Genomic DNA, 6,147 nt, shown 5'->3' on the forward strand with positions numbered 1-6,147 from the left:
ATTGCCTGGGAGGAGGGGGCTCGGGTCAGGAAGGTGCAGTCCGTTAACTAGCGGCAATTGTTACTAATGAAATTGTCTGACAAAATGCGCAGCGGCTTTCGTGTGACTTTGTCTGCAAATCAAATTAAATATAATTGCTTATAATTTATCAATTTACAGTTGGAAAAAATGCAGTAACCAAACACCAAAAGACAAAATGCACGGCTAACAAATTCAATTTGCTTGTGTACAGAGCGATTAACTAGACAAAGTGAAGAGAGTGGGAGTGTGAGATACCCTGTAAGGGGATTGTAATAATTGCTGGGGAGTAGTAGAGACTGTCTTGTCACGTGTTCCCTTTTAGGCAACTGAATCTTAACATATATTATTTATAATTTAATAAATATATATTAATAATTAATATATATAATAAATATTAGGCAAAGGCAGAGCATATATTTGGGATAACCAAACATAGTTATACCCTGGCTGCCGGCTAAACTAGACTCTCCCTAGACATTTCCTAGACTCTCCCAATGTAATCAGTAAGGAGTCAGAAGTTAGCTGATAGGATGTAAGATATATGAGGATATTTCTAAGTCTTCTTCTAGCTTTTAAGCGAGTAAAGGATTAAGAATATCATTTTTTATATCACATCTACAAATTTGTAGGGTATCTAATGAGCCATTTATATTCCGACTGCACAGGATAAAGGTGCATGGAGCCACATAACATATGCCTGCACTTATACACTTAGCTTACCATATGCAAACGAAAAGTCCACACAATGCAACTCGCATGCAACAGTCAAATTACGCCAACAGCTGCAACATCAGCAGCAGGAGGAACAACAACAACAACAACAACTGCGGCAATCGACAAAAACAATCCAACTCGTTTTGAGTGGTTCCCATAATCAACAACGCCAACGTCGCGTCGTCGTATCGTGTGAATTTTTTCGAAGCGAACTCCCTCAACATTTTGGTAGATTTCTTGCTGCCACAATTGCGCTGCACTTAACAGCAAGTTCGTCTATGAGTGTGCGAGTGTGTGTGATGACTGTATGTACTGTACTGTACTGGCTGCTATTTTCACAATATTTCACGGATACGTGCACATCGCTTTTGTTGGTGTGGAAAAGCGCGCTCTGCCGTTAAATTGCGCACAATTTTGCCTTTTGGCTTAACTAACTGAACGTTCAGCTGTTTGCATTGCCGAGAGCTGGCGATGGCGGCAAGTGCAGCATAGCAGAAAATTATGAGTTAATGGATTTTGTTAAATTCTCAAACAACAACAACAACAACAACTGCTAACAACAACAGCAATTGCCCAGACCCGGCAATTACCACCTATGTAATGCAGTTTGCCAATGTGTTGACAACAACAGCCACACGTGCATGAAAGTGCTAACTGGAGGCGTGGCACACAGCAAACAGCTGCCTCGATGAGCCAATTAACAATTTGCAGCATTTTCAAGTTCAATGCTGAAGTCAGAGCCGAGCTTGCTCTGCTTCCAATACAATCATTACAATCGTAATGAAATGCGGAAATTGCTTGGCGCAGTGGGAAACTCATTAAGCAGCAGATACTTAAATACTAAATGAAAATATTTGAAAAGTTGTTAGTGGCCTACGGCAATTTATTATTGAAGTACGCAAGCCCATTTAAATAGTGATATAAATATAAATATAAATATTTCTAATTCATTTATAATTGCTAGAAGAGAGAAACGATTACTATCAATAGAAACCAACGGGAAGCCCGCGCTGGGTAGAGTATAAACAGATTTGTCTGTTTGTCAAAACGCAGCCTGATTTATTCGCATGAAAATTTGCAATTATTTGGCTTAATGGGCTTTAATAATTACGCCAGCAAATTGGCAAGCCACACAGGTGATTACAGAACGGCCAACAGAATACTTTTGACAAGTCGAACTGTCATATCTCCTATCTACTATTCCCATATAATTTATAGAATAGAATGAAGTATGGCCTCAGTTCGATAACAACGCGGGCTTTTTAAATATTTGTTTGAATGGAGTTTAGTTAAAGCAGCTGTAAATCCTCTCAAATGAATTTCAGTTGACCCAATTATAAATTTAAATTTCGCTAATACGAATTTATGCATAATTTCAACTCATTATGCATAATTCTCGATTTGCTCTCATTTAATTTGTATTCGAGGCTCCTGATTTATTTTCATATTTTAATTATTTCACTGTTTTGTCATTTGAAATATTTATGTGATTTATTGCCGCAATTAAAAAATTGTTTTAAATTGATTTGGCGTGGGATTGTTGAATTGTTAATGCAAATTAAATACATATATACACATGTGTATCTTTAGGTGGGGCTCGTGTCAACTAGACTGTGAATTACAACGCATTTCGTACAAAATGATATTGTAAGAATTTCATTATTGTAATCGGCATGCGCATATCAAAAGGCTAATTAAGGGGATTAATAGCAGAGCATATGGCTGACGGGCAGATTTCTATTATCTGTTTTGCATTTCACTTTTCGATAAGCCTATTAACAGACAGTTAGAGTTACGCATTAATTGATTACAATTATAATGGTACGTGAAAATGCATATCCTATTATCACCTATTTTTTTTTCCTCAAACAAATCGCTTCACTTGACTTTCCTTTGCTAAGGCTGTCATCTCATGCTCCCAGCTAAACAGCAGGTTTTTTGCAGTTGTTGCTTCCTCTTTGAAGTTTTTTTCTGCTTTTTTAGAAAAGCGAAATTGCATATTTGCTTTTATTATAATAAATGCCAATTTAGCTGCCTGCAATTCAATTACGTGAGCCAGCAAGAAATTTCCCTTTTCGTTTTCGCTTTTTGTGCAAAAAAAGAAAAAAAGAAAAAAAAAAAAAAAAACGTGCAGAGTTCGAGCTGAAGTCGCTGGCTGGGCTCATAATCTGAGGCGCATGATCGCGTCGAGCAAGTCGTGAGCTTCGTGTGCTTGGGAGGCTCTCGATCTATCTATCTATTACCGCAGCACAATTAGGCGCAGCCATCGGCCAGTTGGCAACCAAACCAGCAGTTTGGTCATAAAGACTTCAGGGGCCCGTTGAGCACTGAGCGATGAACGATGAGCGATGACGACAATATAGCCACGTTTGAGTGAATTCGATAATTGTACTTACCGCAAATGGCCCGAAGAGCTGCATGGGCTTCAGTTTCCTGTAAAACTGCATTGTCTCATCGCCGCTGTAGTTCGCCTATCTTACGTGATATTGCTTTTAAGAGTCCATGTTCATGTGCAGCCCGTAATCACTGCATCTGCATGGCCCATCCCAGAGCATTAATGCGCCCATGTTTGATCGAAACAACCTTTGTGCATTATGCGTAGGTGCAGCAGCGGTAGTGCGCTCTGATGTACTCTTAAGCGGGTTTATCAAAGGCTGCTAGCCAATCTGCTGCACAGCAATGCAATGAGCTGATAACCGAATTGGATTTGAATATAAATGAGCTGCTATGGACTTGCCAGCTGACATTTGTATTTGTTTAAAATTGCCAAGTCAGTGTGGTCTTGTAGACAATTCAATCAATTGCATTGAAGCCCGAGCCAATAAATCAATTGTGTATTCAATTCTTATTACAAGACTCTTGAATTTGCAATAATCTGAATGATAAACTATTTCTAGTGCGTAAATATTACATGTGTAAATATATTATGTGTTTATATGTATATTAAACGAACGATATGTTCTGAGTTGACTCTGATGCGATTGTCTGTGATGGCTTAGACAAAGCAAGTCGAACAATGTATTATTATTTGTGAATGAGTCTAAAATGCTCATTAATTAAATGAACGTAAACCCTAAATGAAATAATATATGATATTATATGGCAATATGCATCGCAATGCTAATGAAACAAATATTTCACATTATTTACAGTTGATAATTGATCCTATTTGCAAACGAAGGGTCCGCCACCAACCCCCACCAACCACCAGCCCCCGCTCAGCTGTTAGCTGTTAGCTGTTGGAGTTTGTTTGGTAAGTGCTCGTTTGTTGGCTTCTGTTTGCCTTGTTTTGTTGCGCCTGTTATCAATTGCAAACTATTGAATGTGTCAAAGCCTGGCCGAATATGACACGTGTATTCGCGCTCCACGGATTAGAATTTTTGGAGCGTCAAAATGCTAACAGCGCGCCATGCGATGCCAGGTCCAGTTGTCCGGTTGGGGCTGTCAACGGCATAAAATATTTCTAGAGCTGACATACACCCAACCACACACACGTGTATGAGTGTGGGTGTGCTGGGTGCGTGATGCAAAGTGTTGCATGTTGCATTTTAAATGAATATTTTATGGGCGACATCAGCAGGGAGGCGATGCGAAACGACGCGACCCGACGCGACGCGACGCTGGAAATGACGTTGGCAGCAGCGGTTTGCTGCTGATTGTTTCAGTTGACTGCGTGTGCGAGCGCCTTAAATTATGCAATGCAATTGCAGCGCGTTGCATGCGTGTTGCATTTTAATGGCCGTCCGCTGTCGCAACCCCACTTGCTGCTTTTTATGGTGCCGTTCAATGAAAAAGGGGGAAAAATGCAGAAATACAATAAAATATTTATAGACATCGCACACTTGCAATGGCGGCGCCTTCCCCAAAAGCCACCCCATTCGATGAGTATTCATCATGCAGCTCCAGATAGACAGCGAGCAGGCAAATGCACTCGAGGCGACACAAGTAAGAATCACATTGTGTATATGGCCGCAGGTCCTCATCCTGCCCGAGCGACATTCATCTCAATTTATAGCTGCTAGTCGCCTGCCCTAACAGATCGAAGTGTCGTCTGCATATATCACAGAGCTAAGACAGGAGCACATATGTGTATGTGTGTGTGTGGGTGTGTAGGTGTGGCCGTTGGCCTAATCTAGCCAGCAGCTGCCGACTCCCTATTTGCCAATCTGTTGCCAGTGCAAACAAGTAATTTCACTTGACATGCATTTCAGCCTTTTCTGGCTTCCATTTTGGTTAGGTTGCACGCTGCAGCCAAACGCAAACAGCTGTAAAGTTGCATCAGATAGCACAGCTCGTCCCGGTTTCAATTTTATCTTAATGTCTTGTTGCGTGCGAGTGTGTGTGTGTTGTATGTGTGTGTGTGTATTTGCAAGGCACTTTGTTTATTTTGTTGATAGTGAAGCCAGAAAATATTCGAAGTACTTGTATATCAGCAAACAGACACTTGTCTGGGAACTACTCGGATCGATATACAACCATTGACGCAATTTCCCACACAAATGAAAAGAGTCAAGTTCAAGTTGATAATATTTGTTTAATTGTTTATAATTGAAGTCATAGTAATTGCATATGCTATGGAATAATTTACAAATTATTTACAGAGCTAGAGTTTTCGCAATTTCTATGTCAATTTTCTAGAAATGCTGATAGTCTCTAGACTCTACGCCAAACATGAGAACTTGAGATTAGTTTGTTGTTGCTGAACTGCTTGTATTTCAGCAGGCGCAACGTGTTTTAATAGACACTTGACTGTGGGAACTATTTGGATCGATATACAAGTCAAGTCATATACATGTCAATCATGCTACCCACACAATATCAAATTAAATGAAAAGATTCAAGCTCAAGTTGAGTAAAATGAAACGCCGCTTGACCAAATCAATTGTTTTTAATAAAAGTGACAGTAATTACATATGCTGTATATGACAAATAATTAGTAGATATATATATTTTACTTCTTTAGGCATTCTATTTCCATGTCAAATAATTTTTTATAACAGAAGTGTATTTTGGAAATAGTTTACATAGATTTTTCATTTCTTTAGGCTCTGCTATTCCTATGTCAATTCATTATTATAGACACTTTAATTTACATGTCAATTTATTGCTGATAAACAGAAAATGTTGATGCTCCCTGATTCTTATGTCAAGTTCGAGCATGTTGCAGCAGTTGTAGTTGTTGTTGTTGCTGCTGTTGTTATTGCTGATAGTTTGAATGTATCTGTCGGCATTGGTTGGCATTTTACGCCTTGCCACTCAAATTGCGTATTTAAAGGGGCTTCAGCTGGAGCTCAAGCATCCATCCACTCACATTTGAATTGATGTGGCTTTGTCTTTTTCCCACTCGCCGTGCTTGGCTCTCCGTGCTCTCTGTGCAGGTTTGTTGCTTTGTTTGCTATGCATTTGAGAATT

Source organism: Drosophila mojavensis, unplaced genomic scaffold (genome assembly GCF_018153725.1).
Source record: "Drosophila mojavensis isolate 15081-1352.22 unplaced genomic scaffold, ASM1815372v1 contig_231, whole genome shotgun sequence".
Classification (NCBI taxonomy): domain Eukaryota; kingdom Metazoa; phylum Arthropoda; class Insecta; order Diptera; family Drosophilidae; genus Drosophila; species Drosophila mojavensis.